The sequence below is a fragment of the Musca domestica genome, unplaced genomic scaffold, assembly GCF_030504385.1.
Source record: "Musca domestica strain aabys unplaced genomic scaffold, Musca_domestica.polishedcontigs.V.1.1 21, whole genome shotgun sequence".
Lineage (NCBI taxonomy): Eukaryota > Metazoa > Arthropoda > Insecta > Diptera > Muscidae > Musca > Musca domestica.
This window is the reverse complement of record NW_026712258.1, coordinates 11,304,397-11,321,677: the sequence shown is the minus strand read 5'-3', so window position 1 is coordinate 11,321,677 and position 17,281 is coordinate 11,304,397. Positions and strand designations below refer to the sequence as shown.

The 17,281-nt window shown below is 36.0% G+C and overlaps 1 protein-coding gene across 1 annotated transcript in view; it reads right to left on the bottom strand.

The window, feature by feature from the left end:
* The window catches only part of LOC101895852 (probable multidrug resistance-associated protein lethal(2)03659), a 71,127-nt gene extending 54,136 nt beyond the window's left edge, over nt 1-16,991 (bottom strand). The window contains exon 1 of the mRNA XM_020038117.2: nt 16,379-16,991. The gene's annotated coding sequence lies outside the window, so the exon portion shown is untranslated. The remainder of the gene's footprint in view (nt 1-16,378) is intronic.
* Between the last annotated feature and the right edge of the window lie 290 nt (nt 16,992-17,281).

Sequence of the window (17,281 nt, the reverse complement as noted above, 5' to 3'; positions counted from 1 at the left end):
AGCAATATCCAAATCTGTACCGATTTCAATATAATTTGGAAAATGTATATTCGTTTTAAATTTCGTTACACATTCCAAATTTCATTGAAATTAGAGATACATAGAGAGTTTGGTGCATCAAATACATGAAATCGGCCGAATATGTATATCGGAACTATATCCAAATCTGAACCGATTTCTATATAAATTAGCAAACAATTTTTCTAGACAAATTCCGGCTATACCAGAATGTGGACCTATACATATGTTTCGCCACACGAGTTAGAAACCATTATGACCTACAATTTTTAGACAAATCCGTGAAAAAATGTGGAGCAATAATCATTAAAATATGAATATGGGGAGTTACCGTTATATGGGGGCTATGCCAAAACCTTGGCCGATATATCTCATCTCGTTGATGTTGAAAGGCAATACAAATTGTTCTGCTAAATTTTGACGCTCTACGTCACATAAAGTTTGGTGATTTCAACAGACAGACGGACGGACAGAGGGACAAACGGACAGAGAGACAGACAGGCGGACATCGTTTATTCTCAAAGTCGAATTTATGCTGATTATGAATATATATACTTTAAGGGGTCTACGAAGAATATTTAGGGATGTTACAAATGGAATGACAAAGTTAATATACCCTCCTTTCCAAGGTGGAGGGTATAATAAATGGGATATATTCCTTATATAATCCCAAAAATCGTGTGTAAGAACAATTGTCAATGTTTGAAAATTAATTTGTTTAAAAATTCGAACTAGCAAAAATTACAAATTCGTGCATGCCAAATCATATAACCCAGAGACATTTTATATTTAGCAGGTTAGGAGATTAATCTGAATCCTTCGAAGTGTTTAAATCGGAAGGTACCGTTACACAGCTTTTTGTGAGGAAGCATCCTATTTACTGAAATCGCGAAATATCTCCAGTTTATTTAAAACAGAAATTTAAATACTGTTAGTCTCTTCCGCAAGGAAATAAACTTGTCTCTTAAATCTATGAAAATGGTTACAAAATTTTGAAAAAGTTGAGTCGATATTATGAAAAAAATGTTACACGAAGTTGAGTTTCAACACAACTCCAACAAAATTTTCCAACTTGCCAACTTGATCAAAGTTCGTCGATTTTTTTGTTTACTAAAAAATCGTATTCTTACTTTACAATTAAATTTTTATATATAGAAAATAAAAGATATATGGCCTAGTGTATGCATCTCAGATCCATCCTCCAATTCTTTTTCTGAGCTGTCACCAAAAACAACTGTTTTATTGCCTCTCTACATGACTTTTGGCTATATATTCTTCAACTTTTGACACTGTAATGTATCCGACAAAGGGGGTGGGGGAGTTTTTTTTGTGCCGCCATCTCTCCCAGCCGAATGACATTAAATTATTTGTTCGCCGAAAATCGGCGGATATCATTAAGACACTCCACCGTACAAAAGACCAAATTTGTACTCTCATGAAGTAGCTACCAAAAAAAAGGGGGAGAAGAAGTTGCTTCGAGGTTCATGTGCCGTTCGCTGCTGTAGGCATTGTTTGTTTAGTAATTCTTTTTGGAATTCGCTACAAGATGTTTTTGTTGGTGTTCGATTTGGGTTTTATTCTTGTTTGTTTTTGTTTTGCATTGTCGGATTTCAGAGAGATATTCAATACTCGCACTCAAATAAATTGATTTTGGTTTGTTTGTTTTAATGTTTATTTTTTATTGTTATTGCAATTATTGTTGTGGTTGTTGCTGTTGTTGTTGTTATGGGGGTTCTAGTCAAGCGACTAATGTTTCTTCTCAAATTTACAAAATTCCACAGAAGAACAACCATTTTAACTACATATTTATATGACACACCGAAGAGGAGGGTGGTATTGACACACTGACTGCTGCGCTCGAGCCATGTTCTGTCCATTCGTCGTTCATTGAACGGACGGATTGGATATTCAAGAGGCGCCAATTTACACTTGAGTTTTGGTGCGGATCGCAAGCAAATGTAATAACAATTGAAATAAAACTTATCGTTAGGAACCGTTCGAATCGATTCCATACAAATGCCATAGCGGGACTTTACGAACTATGAATTTTTACAGTTTTTCTTTTCCATAAAATTGAGATTTTTTTCGATTTTTATTTTAGAAATTTATGCAAAAAAAAAACACATTTCCACAACTTACACCCAGACCCGCGGTACGACGATCAGACGATGATTACGCCTCGTTGTGCAGTTAATGCCGTTTGTTTAAGCGTGCGTTATTTCCGGCGATACGTTCATCGGCACACAAGCGACGCGCTCAACTAACCAACTGTGTGCGAATGGAGTTCAGTTTTGCCCCTTGTTGGGGTACTACAGCTGTCTGCGCTATCTCACTTGATTTCCATAAGCCAAATAAATATTCTCCCTCTGCCGAGCGAGTTATTGCTGCTGCTGTTGATGTTGTTTTTGTGCGGTGTTGTAGTGGTGCCCGCAGAGATTTTCATATCTTTTTTTATTTAGACATTAACCGAGAAATTGCATTCGTGGTTATTCGCTCAGTGTCGTCCAAGCGGTGTACAGAGGGATGCCATATTTTTTATGGTTTCTTGTGTAAAATTGCAAGGATCGTCGGAAATTATAAAAAAAGATCAACGATGAGAAATTAAATCAATACTACAATTGAAGGTTAAACATCTGGGTGGAGAGTTCTCCGAGAGAAAAGACGGTGAGAAATCTGGTGTTTATCGAAATTCGATTTGATCTCGGGCCGAAACTCTGGCCAAAAAATCCAAATTGTACAAGATGGCGCAAAAGCAATCCTCCTATCAGAAATGGGTATCAGTCGACGGTCTTTACATGATATTTCCGTACAAAGTTCAGATGGTGCATCAGCTGTTAGCTGCTGACCGCTAATCGCGTCTAACATACGCTCAAGCCATCCTAAATCACCACCAAGAAGAAGATTTTCATCAAATATAATTATGAGCGATGAGGCCTATTTCCATCTTAGCGGGTACGTAAATAACCAAAATTTACGCTTCTGCTACACTGAAAATCCGCGTGTTACCTACAAAGAGCCATTATACCCGCTCAAAGTCACTGTATGGTGTGTAGTTTTCGCTGGAGAAGTCATCGAACTTTTTTTCTTCGAAGACGTCGCGGTCCAAACGGTTACTATGAATGGCGAGCACTACAAAGCAATGATCAACGACTTCAAGAGGAACTTAATGAGTTGGGATTGGAAAAAATGTGGTTCCAACAGGACGATGCAACGGCACATACTGCACGTTCCATAATCGATATGCTGAAGGATGCATTTCCCGGGCATCCAGTCTACCATCTTGGACATTTACACTGGCCAGCAAGATCGCCTGGTTTGACCGCTCCAGACTTCCGTCTGTGGGGCTTTATAAAGTCGTGTTATATCAACAAGCCTCAGGCTTTTTCAGCTCTTAAGGACAATATCCGTCAAGAATGTGAGGACCTATCGCAGAAAGTTCTGGCTAAGGTGATGGAAAATTCCATAAAAAGGCTCAAATGACAACAAACTGTTGCGGCGGCCATTTACATGACATCATATTCTCGACATGATGTAAAAAATAATTCACAAGAAAAATCAAAAATTTTCTTTTTTTAATTACAGTCAAAAACACATATATGGGTGCAAATTTTTGTCTATGTCGAGACCAGGGAATTGTCTGATTGGTATTAAGATAGACCAAATAAAGTATTGACAAAGAAACACTCTCATATACTATCGCGTATTTATTAAACTTAAAACCCCTTTGGTACTTCTAACTTGCACTCCGTTACTGACTCTCATTCCAAATTTCGGAATTCCAGCTCATTCCGTTTGTCCAATACAAAGTATTCAATTTTTAGTACATTTTATTACTTTCCGTACCTTTTTCGTGCGAATTTCCAAAATTTAGCCTTATCACACGCATACGCACAAATACCTTCATGCAAAATTTCAAGGTTCTAGCTTCAGCCCTTTCGTCTGGACGTTGCTTCTCAATCAGTTATTTGACTACTCTTTTTATATAGAGATTTACAGATTTTCCTATCACTCAAAAGTACAAAGTATTGTGTACACCTCTTTGGAGTGAATCATTCAATTGGCCCATCCTTTGTGCAGGATAGATCCCATTCAGTGCAACATTGATCCCAAATGAAAAAGTTATCACACAAGGTCTTTTAAATACTATCGATCAATATTCTAAATAAGCTTTTATAATTACCTGACTCAGTGGATGAATAGGCTATTGATAACCTATATTAGGGATTTCACATTGGGCGCCATTTTAAAAATTCCGTTGAAGCGTTATTTTTTCAATAAAATAATAATACACTATTTCGAGTATTTTTGCAAAAGCATTCAATCAATAAAAAAATGGTATACAAACAAGGTGGAACATCAACCTCAGTTAAGATAGTAACGACCCAAATAAAGAAAATATTGGGTATTTTGTATAGCAACTTTAAAAATTAGTTCCTTATAACATACAGTTAAAATCTTATGTTTAAATATATTTTTACTTTAATTATTTTGAAAATTGCTTGGAGGCAACGCGGCTAATTTCATGGGGATATGTGTATATTTATAAATAACATTAAACTGAAAAACCATTTCAACAAGTAAAAAAGTATCGGTCGTTTTTGCCGACAGATGTATACCCTCAGCCCTCTTCACCCTCTATGGAGTGGGTTTTGAAAGAATGGGTCAATATTGTTCATTTCGTATCGGACCTAAATAAATATGATATAAATATTATAATAGCAGATGGTTAAATCAATTGTAAAGAAGTTGTTTCGCAATTTATGACAGATAAAAATATTGAAAATTGTGTCCCTTTGTGAGTGAGGTACCAGGAGGTGTTCGCAGATATATAGCATCTTCACAACAGATCTGGTGTTAGCAAAAATGCTTGTAGGTGTGAAATTTGAAGAGAGTTGGATCCTTATCTCGTTATCTTTGAGCGTTATGTTTTTCAAAATTAGATTATTGCTTCCCTTTCTGTGCAGAAAATATATATTTTTAAAATTTCGACCATTTGTGGGGGAGGTACCAGAAGAAGTGGACCGATATACTCCATCTTTACACCAGACCTCGGGTTAATAAAATGATTGGGATGTGTGAAATTTGATGACAATCGGACTCTTACATTACATTTTATGAGAGTTTTAACTCTTCAAAATTTTGACCATTTGTGGGGGAGATACTTGAAGGAGTGAACCGATATTGTCCATTTTTACACCTAACGTAGAACTGATGCAAATATTAGGATTTGCAAAGTTGGAGCAACATCGGATTATCCTTTCTCTTTCTGTGCAAAAAATATATTTTTTGCAAATTTCGGCATTTTGTGGGGGAGGTACCAGAAGGAGTGGACCGATATTGCTCATCTTAACACCAGACCTTGGGTTAATATAAATATTGGGATGTGTGAAATTTGAAGACAATCGGACTCATACATCATATTTTATGAGAGTTGTAATTATTCAAAATTTTGACCATTTGTGGGGGAGGTACTTGATGCAGTGGACCGATATTGTCCATTTTTACACCTGACCGAGTACTGACGCAAATATTAGGATTTGCAAAGTTGGAGCAAAATCGGATTATCCTTTCTCTTTCTGTGCAAAGAATATTTTTTTTTGCAAATTCTAACCTTTTGTGGGGGAGGTACCAGAAGGTGTGGACCGATATTGCCCATCTCCGAACTCGATCTAAGTTTGACAAAGATATTACGATGTACCAAGTTTAGACCAAATCGGATACTCCCTTCGAGAGTTATCGTGCGCACCAGCCAGCCAGACAGACAGACAGACGGACGGACGGACATCGCTAGATCGACTCCAAATGTTCTGAAACGGATTTGGTCCAAAGAGACCTAGGGTCTAAAACCGTTATTTCGACTAGGCACGTTTTGACCGTATCAAATGATATATACCCTCTGTAGCCATATGGCTGAGGGTATAAAAAGCGAATCATGGTTCGAATGTGGTGTGAACAACTAAAACGAACCAATCCAAATCGACAAGTGGTTTGCAGCTCTGTACAAAAGTAAATCGATAATGACAGAAAATGACGCCACATTTTCCCGTTTTTTTTTTCTTGACATTTCCCTTCAGTAAGGTTTGCCATTTCATCATGCAAGGTTGTACGAGCCAATAATTATTCGAAATTATTTAAATTTACTATCGAAATTTGAAGTCAGTGGCCTAAACTTTAAGAGCGCTACGTCCAATTTATTGTTGCAATAATAGTCCTACCAGATCAAAAACTGAGCGTTCAGAAAAAACTTGAATCGCCAGGTACTGTACAAAATGTTCTCATGCCAGTGAGACAAAGAAGTGCCTGTAATGTTAGGGATATTGCTAACGCTGTTCAAGAGAACTCTGTGACTTCGTTTTGGCGAATTTTGCGTATATATATCTTGGCCTAGATTTTCACAAAATCAAAATAAAGCGAGAACTTATGCCACTTGATCACCATAAACGTCGAATTTCTGTGGACTGAGCAACAACTTGAAATACGGACTTTCGTTGGAAAATCACCTTTAGCAATGAGACTCATGACTGGTTGAATGTCTCGTCTATAAGCAAAATATACGTTTTGGTTATACAGCAATAAATCATCGTAGCATCCCCAAAATATTATGGTTTGGTGCGGTTTTTGGGCCGACGGCGTCATTGGCCGTAGTTCTTACGTGATGATCAAGATCGACACATTACATTAGGACAAGGCGAATAGCTACAACGATAACCCAATATTTTTGGTCCCATTTGTGGATTTGTGGGACTTGTGGTTCCAACAGAACAGCGCCACACGCCGAATGTTACAATCAATTTACTACCAAGATAATTTGGTTAAGGTGTTACCTCACGGAATGTCCCAGTCGATCAGCCATCTTGATCGTGAGATTTCACGCCGTTAGATTATTTCCTGCGGGACTATGCCAAGTCTATGACCAATGCCAACAAACCAGCGACGATTGATGAACTTCGAATGTGTATTGTTTTTGAAGATGTACATATAGGGGTTTAAATGGACAAACAAAATTCAAATTTTCCTAATTTTGCAGTCGCTCTACAGGTCACAATTGAAAACCATTCGGTACGGAGTTTTGCATGAGAAGAGAGTTAAGGACAGGGCAGGAGTCTAGCATTTTGGGTGACCCTTGGATTATATTTAGCTGTAAAATGGACCACAACTTTCGTGTGAAATTGTTTTGAATAGCTAACAACATGACGGAGTGCGTAAATATTGGGCATATGCCCTTTTCGATTTCGACACAAGGGGGCTTCCAACATATTGTGGTGTTCTAGGGTATCACATGGTCGTTCCCGCACGGCTATAAAATTTGCTTACGTGTTTTGATTTTTTTTCTTTTTTTTTTTTGAAATAGAAATGATTTTTCTTAAATAAAAATTTTAATCGATTTAAATCTTTTTCAAATGCTTGCATTTATTAAAAGAGAGTGCTTCTTGCATTATATCTTGCAATTAATTTGTCACGCATTTCAATGCATGCTGAGGAAGCAAAATGGACATCATCCTAACGGGCGCAACCTCTTGTAAAATTCATGAGTTACTCACGAAAAAATGCGTTACAGCGACATTTGTACCGATGAGTGAAATGCATCTTTGCTGGGCAGTCTATTATCTGTAACAGCGGTTGGATATATAATGGAATACAAATTAAAAAAATCCTTAGAAAATTTGTCCTAAATTGTCAATATCCCAAGACCAAACCCTTTTATGGGGGGTTAGATTCTAGATAGTTTTATTTAAAAAAAATCGTTTAACGTCTTTTTATTCTCGCATATTTATTATATTACAGTGCAAATAAACGGTTTTGCACACCCCCGTGCTAAAAACTTTAAACATCTCGTCAACATCCACATTGTAACCTTGCATTTTATTATGGATGCTTATATTCCAGTCAGTGCTTTATCACAATTTGTATATGTTTGCTTTGTAATAAAATACGAACTAATGATATAATTGCTGTGCAAATCAAATTCGGGTAGTCCCCTTTATTGGTGGTGATAGGCGAAGTTAAATGCATTTATACTGGGGCGTACGTATTTCGTACCTGCAACAGTGGTAAATCCTATTGAAATTAGTAAAATAAAAACATTTGATAATGATTTTTCGAAATCTTCTAATCTTTAACAAATTTGTCAACAAATATATGAATTTCTATAGTCCTTCAAAATATTAACATTATGGAACCAATTTTAATCAGACTTCCTTTTCTATTATAATTGGTTAGAGGTTTTGTATAAACGGAATTTCCGACCCGTAACCGCTCGGCCTGGTGTAGGCTAACAATTTGTTAACAGAAATGCGGTTTGGATTGCAATTAAACCAGTTTCGAAGTAAGGCTATCCAGAAAATGCGTTTGCAGTAGATATAAGTAGCCAAAAACAAAATTCGACTTTTCGATTTTTGCCTTTTACGAAAAGTCGACTTAATTAATCTTTAATCTTTCGATTTTGTCCAGTTAGTTTAAAATTGATTTTCGATTTTGTTTTTAAAACAAAGTCGACCAAAATCTTTTTCGATTTTAGATCCCTTGATGTGAAGTTGTGCTAGCTTTCTTTGACTTGCTGTTTGGAATTGTTACAAGAATAGAAAATGGAAGCAAATAAGTAAAAAAGCAGCTTTGTTCGGCCGGTCGGAACTTTTTTTACCCTCCACCATTTGGAAGGAACTTTAATAAAATTTCAAAAAATGTCTGCCAAAAAGATACCAATTGAATGAAAAAAAAAAAAACACATGGACCAGCATAGACAATTTTCTGTACCCATGACGATCTTCAAATGCGAAATTTGAAACAATCCCGGCAAATAATGTCGCTAAAATCATCAATATACCGAATATTGGGAGGTACTGTTATATGGGGGCTATACGAACACGTGGGGCGATGATCTCGAATATATATACTTTGTAGGGTTAGTCACAGCGAACCAAATGTCGGACGTCCGACACGTCTGCTCAAAGTCTGAAGTTTTGCCCGACGTATGTCCGAATTCTAGCAATTTGTTTGAGAGTTATTTTAAACCCATTTATTTGCTCGATAACTATCAAGAGGAGAGAATCCGATTTTATGCAAATTTGGCACATTCAAGTATTTTCAAAAAAAGTACCTGAAAATTGAAATTTTTAATTTTCCGCGAAAAAGGGTATTTTAGTGGTTGCATTGTAATGGGTTATTAGGCAAATAATTTACCTGCTATTTTGTGGTACCCAAAATCAATGAATGTAGGTGTAAAAAACTAAATATGTTACAAAGTATGGCTGAGTGTTTAAAATCAGTTTTATGATTTCGATTTTTTTAATGTGGTGCATGTGGTACGCTACAATTTTTTAATGCTCCGATTGCGGAACACTACTTTTTTAGTGCTCCGACTCCTGTACACTACGATTTTGTAGTGTTCCGGCACAATACACTATGTTTGTGTACTGTTTATTTTCGAACGCTGGTATTTTTTCAAAACTAAGATCAAGTTTAACCAGTAAGGAAAGGACAAAAGTGGGTCGAAACAGACCATATTGTCATGTGACAATATTTCGTTCCAAATTAGAGGAAGATATCTTTGGGAATTTTGATGATTATCTTTTTTCAACACTGGTTAAACAGCTTACGCGCGTTTCAACATTTATTATCAAAATGTGTGTACTGTTAAGAAAGTTGATCGCGCGCGTGTACTATTTTATGATCAAGATCATTTTTGCCCAATTGTGTACTTAAATAAGCAGAATTGTCGATTTTGGAGTAAAAATCAACCAAAAGCATCGAAAAAGCTAGCAATGCATCCAGAAAAAGTCACAGTTTGGTGCAGTTGCTGGTGATGTTGGCATCGTTGCACCATACATCTTCAAAGATGCTGCGAATCGTGATATGTGGTTTCAACAACGGACTTATTGAGAGGCGATTTTGGTGAACATCTTGTTTTGAGTTCGGAACGGTCAATTGGCCACCTATTTTTGAACTATTTTTATATCCTAGATAGAAGCCTAAAATTTTGCATACATACATAGTTTACCAGTAGGCAGGTTAAGTTCGTAAATGGGCCATGTCGGTCCACGTTATCGTAGAGCCCCCATATAATGGTACCTCCCGTTATTCGGTATTTTCATGATCTTAGCGACAGTATTTACCGGAATTATTTAATATTTAAAGTTCGTAATGGGTACTACAGCCTATGATAAAAATATTTGTATTCAGGCCCACGTCTTCGTATAGTCCCCATAAAACGGTACCTTCCGATATTCGGTATTTTGATGATTTCAGCAACATTATTCACCGGAATCGTTTCAAATATCGTATTGGGAGATCTTAATGGTTACTACAACCTAAGGAAAAAAATTCGTATGCGGGTCCACGTCTTCTCCCGATGCTCTGTATTTTCATGATTTTAGCGAAATAATTTACCGGAATTATTTCAAATTTCGCATTTGAAGTTCGTAATGGGTGCTAAAGCATATGACAAAACTTTTTGTATACACGTCCACGTCTTTGTATAGCCCCCATTTGACGGTACCTTCCGATACTCGGCATTTTTATGACTTGTGTGACATTATTCACCGCAATTGTTTCAAATTTGGTATTTGAAGTACGTAATGGATACTACAACCTATGGCAAATAATTTCGTAAGCAGGTCCACGTCTTCGTATAGTTTCCATGTAACAGTTTTCATTTAAGTGGTAGTTTCCGGAAGTTTTTTGAGTTCCTTCCAAATGGTGGAGGGTATTAAAAGTTCTTTTTTACTTGTACAGACAAGTCCGTTTCACTTCACTAATTGAAAGGAAACATTGAAGCATTTATTCGCGATATAACGACCGAAATGTTGGACAAAGTATGTCAAAATTGGACTAAGCTTTTTTACATATTTAAAGTATATATATGTAGCTCCTAAAAAACACCCTTCACTTTCAGAACACTTGAGCTGAATGTGTGTTCATTCTGTGCCGCCGATATTCTTTTGTTATACTTTTTTTTTTTGAAAAACTCATTATTTTTTGCTTACTAGTAATACAGAGGGTATGTGGTTGCAATTCATCTTATTCAATTTTATAATTAAATGTCGATCCACCACTTTTGGTCCGAATTTTGAAATATGATCAATGGAGTACTCGATTCGTATCAAATTTTGCCTATTGCTATATTTCAAGAACCTGATTTTCCAACACGCAATGTTTTAACTAAAATTGTCCCACTTTTCAGCCCTGAAATCTAATGATTTCACATGTAGAATAGATTACATGCTGGCTTATCAGATAAGTGCATGCTTAAATCGGTTGTGGGTTGGTTTTAAAACAATATATTACAAACCTTAAATAGGGGTCTACGATTTGCAAATTATTCTCTAATACATAGCAACGAATTATGAATAATTTATATCCATAGAGCTAACCTCCCCTTGCACTTGAGCAATTATCTTTCAAAGTCAAGTGCATATCCGTAAATACAGAAAAACAAGTTATTTTTTTAATTTTGAAATTCCCACCATGTCATAGAAAAACTGCAACAAGTGGCAACCCCCAATCCTTTGGATACTCTTACTTTGTATCTGCTAAGTTAGCCATTAGTTGTGCCAAAAAAATTAATATCATCTCTTCCATGGTTTGTTATGGAGTTGTATGAGATGGTGTGTGTGTGTGTATGTTTGTTTGTTTGTGCTTGGTGATGGCTTGGTTGGCTGTTTGGCGTTGGAGCATTTCCCTGATTCTCTTATCGGCGAGTTATTATTATTTTTGTTTAATTATGACGCCAAACAAGAACACCACTATCACAACACGGTCAGTGGTATCGTGCTCTGCAGCGAGCGACACACCGAACGATCATTAACACAGCACAGCAGCTGTTCGACAGCAGCGAAAGCAAATTGAGTGTGGCGTTGGTTGGTTAGTTCGGTCGTTCGTTCGTTCGTTTCATTCATTTTGGGTGACAAGAGTGAATATTTGCGGTTTCATGGGTGTGAGTATCACCACCAGCATGAAGCATGAGTAAGTGCCGGTCCGGTTGGTATTCGTTACGTTTTTAATTGTTACTTAAATCGCAATTCCTCTTCACTCAGTATACGTAGTAACCCAGTAGGAAATGTGACAAAAAGGGGGGATTGCAGAATGTTATACTAAAAAAATGGTGACTCTATAAAGTAACCGAACAGGACAGTCGGTCACGCAGTACCAAAAAGAGTTTCCATCCATGAACTGTTACGCTGAACAAATATTCTATCAGTCGTAGAAAATTCGATAGTTAAATATTGTGAATGAGAATTTTTCCTACCAACTAACTGAATTCGCAAATACATTTTCGAGTGTTGCTTACCCACACTCTACTTTCGGATATGCATCACCATGTACTTCGAATGTAGATGTCAAACTTGAAAGTTCACATTTCTGATAATAATAATCTTACCGATACAGAAAATGAAAAATAACTTTTTTAAATTTAACCAACGACAAAAAAACGCTGAAAATTATAAGTATATAAATTTATATATAAGAAAATTTCAGATAATGCTTAGCTTTATGACAGCTAAGGGCTATATAAAAGCTCCAAACATGGCTAAACAAGCCACCAACGATTTATGAGTGATTGACTACAGGCGGTATCCGGTCCACAAATGCTGGGAAGGTTTGGTTTCAAAAAAGTTAATGATAAAGGCAGATTTTTAAGAGCTATAGGAAACGAATGAAGAGAATTGAATGAAAAAATGTAATCTAATAAATGTCCTGGTCATGACAACATCAACATAAAGATGTTAAAATTATGTAAAAGTTTTGTTGTACCACAAATGGTTTTTTGCATTTAATACCATTTTGAATCTGATGTATATTCTGATGTATAAAACTCCGAAATCTTAGCAATCCCAAAACGTAGAAATTCATGCAAGGTTGATAATTTCAGACCCATTGCATTGTTATCAATTCTTGAAAACATATTAGAAAACAACGTTTGTTTATTAGTGGAGAACGATGGTAATGGGTAAGCAGGGAATACCTAGGTTTCGGAAACAGCCACCAATCCTCATCATTTCTCTTGTTTTTTGTCTGGGATATTCTCCCCATAAGTTATTTTAAAAATATCTTCTATGACAAAAAACTAGTTTTATCCAAGTGACGAGATCTTATGCTCAATAGAAGAGGGACCAAAGACTTAAATAAAACTAAATTTCTTTTGGAAAATCTTCTAAATCTTATAACCCCACTTATAAACATTTTCATCTTTCTCCACTTGTTATGCTTTCGTTTTACATGAACGAAGTAGCATAACCATATAAGTTGGTCACTTTGGTAAAAAAAAGTTTTTTGTCATAGAAGTTATTTTTAAAATAACTTCTGGGGAGAATATCCCAGACAAACAACAAGGGATCTGATGAGGATTGGTGGGTCTTTCCGAAACCTAGGTATTCCCTGCCTTACCCCCTGGTAAACATTACCATCGTTCTCCACTAATAAACAAACGTTGTTTTTATAAAAACAACAATAAAGGGATTAAGTCTGTTCTCTTAGAAAACAAGTAAAAATACAGCTAAGTTCGGCCGGGCTGAACTATCTATACTCTCCACCATTCGGGAGGAACTTAAAATTTTTCAAAACAAAAAAAAAAATCCACCAAAAAATACCTTGAAATGAAAACCTATATATGGAAGCTTTATACAGACGTGGTGGTGCATAAGTATTTTTTGTCATAGGCTATATTAACGATTCCGAACTTTAAATACGAAATTTGAAATGGTTCTTGTGAATAATGTCGTTAATATCATCAAATTACCGAATAAAGGGAGCTACCATTGTATGGGGGCTATAGAAAGACGCGGAACTGCACAGACAATTTTCTGTGATACAATTCCGGTGAATTTCGTAAAATCATCAAAATACCAAATATCGGGAGGTGCTGGTATATGGTGGCTATACGAAGGCGTGGAGCTGCACGCGCAATTTTCTGTTATAGGCTGTAGTATCCGTTATGAACTTCAAATACCAAATTTGAAACAATTCCAGTGAATAATGTCGGTATAATCATTAAAATACCGAATATCGGAAGGAACCATTATATGGGGGCCATACCAAAACGTGAACCTATATGGCCCATTTTCAATACCAAAAGTCTTGCAGACATAATATACATTTGAGTAAAATTTTATCAGCCTACTTCATTTCGTTCGGAAGCTAGAGTGATTTCCAAAGACGTACAGATGGATATCGCTAAATCGACGTAGAATTTTATGCTGATCGGATTCAAACGAAATTACAAACTTAATATACCCTCGATACTATGGAAGAGGGTATAAAAATTTACACAGGTAAATAACTACGTACTTAAAGGAATCTAACTTTTTATATCAGTTTCAGTTATCAGTTTAGGAAAGGTTGTACGCAGGAAACGATAGTCAATGTTGTTAATACAATATGCATAATAGGCTAGACAAAGGTTGGAGTAACTGGAGTCTTTTGAAATCTTGCTACATAAGCTTCAGTGTTATTGAATCACAAAAGCTTCTTGTAAAACAGGGACCACTTTGTTCAAGCAAATAATTGTAGTGGAATGAAGTGCGTTCAGTGTGGAGTTCCCCATGGCAGTGTTTTGGGTCCATTGATGTCCAAAATTTATTTAAATGATATTGAAAATATAAATATAAGCTAATAATATATATATTGACGATAAGTCCATTTTATCCCTATTCTCGCGATGCAATTTTAAAAGGTCAGATTGAAGATGAATTACAAGAACATAAGTTTATAATAAAAAACGTTTAATCAAAATCATACGAGTTTTAACAAAAGAAACAGTTCCAATCTTCATATAAAATGGTGTAGGCTTGGTGCTACAAAACAAAGAATTTAATAGTGAAAAGGAAATAGGCAGCCAGTCCTGAACGTGAAATAAAATGTTCCCCGAACTGGCCTTTCAATGTTTTTCTTTAAATAAAAGAAGGAACATAATGTTTTATTAACATAAAACATAGCTCTATGTTAATGGCTTGTTGAAACCACCTGTGATGCAAATCAAGTTCTTGCATTTTGAGCAAAAAAATTGGATGTCATCACACGGTAGCGCTCACCATTCACAGTTATGTTACAATTCGCAACATCTTTAAAGAAGTACTGTGGAATGATTCCTCTAGCCCATACACCGCACCAAACTATGAATTTTTGGAATGATCCTGTATAATATTTACTCCCATTATGCAAAAAATCAGCTGCGTCACTGAATATGATGAACGATCAACGTTCCTAACAGAGCACGCATTGTATACCCTCCACCATACACAGTATGGGGGTGTATTAATTTCGTTACTCGTTGGTAACTAATCGAAATAATAATTTTAGAGACAACAAGAGCAACGATATCGTATAGCCGCCATATAACGGTACCCCCCAATATTGGGTATTTTGATTATTATTATAGCCACATTTTTCAATGGAATTGTCTGAAATTCTACACAATAAGTTCCTTCTGAGTATTTCGCCCCCTGAAAGAGAACTGCCTATATAGGTCCACGATATCGTATAGAATTTTATGCTGATCAATAATCATTTTCTTTTGCAGATCTGCAGAAAAATTACAACAAACTTAATATACAAATGTCAATAGGCCATTTTAAGTTTTCATAATTAGTAGGTTTTATGGTATGTATAAATTAAATATTTTTTGCAGGTTTAACCCCCTTTATGAGGATTTATTTGACGCATATGCTATGGAATTGGCAATTTAAATCCACTGGATTTACTTAATCTGTTTGACAGCAAACATCACTATCATTCAATATTTTAATAATTTTGAAAAAAAAATATATATTCAAAAGAAGTGTTTAATCTTACATTTACGCCAAGAAACCCATATCTTGGTGTTGAGCAGATTTTTTCCCCTTTACTGGGGGGAATAAAATCACTTCTTGAATACACATTGTGCATGTTATTGGCCCACTGTGCATAAAACATTAAATTCACCAATCGTTTCCGTTTGCCGATTTTCAATTTTCCGCTACGTCAACTGTGTTTCCGCCGTTCAACGTTTTAAGAACGAGAAACGAAACAGAAAACAAAATCCAATAATGTAACGAACTCAATATGTTGTATAGCGACGGAACGACCGACCGACTGGCTGACATAATGTCACAAATGTTGTGCAAATGCAGCATTACTTGTTTTGTTGTTTTCCTTTTTTGCTTTGCAGTTTTTCAATAGAATTGCGCTCAAAGGGAATTCCACCAAGGCATCATCGTCATCATGCTCTAATTGGAAAAAATCGAAAATACACAGCCTAACCATTGGTCTTCCTATTGGAGTACAAATCACACCAACATACACACACACTCAAAGATAAATATGCGATTTGTTTTGTTTTTTGTTTTGCAACAAATTATTCATTGGGATTTGGTTTTGGAAAATTTACCTTTATTTCATTATTCTCCGCTTAACAATTGAGGCCATAAACATTGAGCCGTAGCAGCAGCAGCAGCAAAAACGACAACAACACACAACAACAGCGGTAGGTACCACCAACAATGAATTTCAATTTCAATACGCACAACACACACACATCTGCACGACTAGAATTAATTTTTTTTCTTTTGATTTTTCACATTGCACTCTCACCAGCAGTCCCCTTTTCGTTTATCTCCCTCCCCCCTCTGACCGACCGTTCCTACAGCTGCTGTCACAGCTGCCTGCGATTGGGGCTCCAAAAGATAGGTACCTTTTTGGATGTTATGTTGATATTATTTTGCCATTGCTGTGCTGTTTTGGGTTTTCTTTTTTCGTCGTTTTGTTTCTTTTCTTTTGATTTTTCTGCTTAAAACTTGATTTTGTTTTGAGTTTTAAATGAAATTTCAATTCACTATTGCAAAGGACCAATCGAATGTCCGATTTGAGTTGGAGTTTTTGAATTTTCTTGAAGTTAAAAACGGTGCAAACTAGGATTTTTTCAGGTGCTCGAAATAAAAAACGGAAAAATCTGTTGTGTCTGTAGCTGTGTCTGTACTGACTGTTGTGTACTGTGCGATAATAAGTGCGAGTGTGTGTGCGTGTGGCTGTGTGCTGCTGTATTTAAAATGGGGGGAATCAAAACAAAAACCACTAACTTTTGGACGGGGTGTGTTCAGTGAATGCCAGCCAGTATTGCCGTAGTCTCCATTCTTTGGCGGAAAGAGAGAGAAAGAAAAAGTGCGACAAAGAAAAACGAGTTAATAATCGTTACAAATATCATATTTAAATTATTTTTTTGGTTTTAATTATTATTTTACTCCCGATTAAAATAGTTCAGAAATTTTATGAATGTAAGGAAATCAAACGCAAT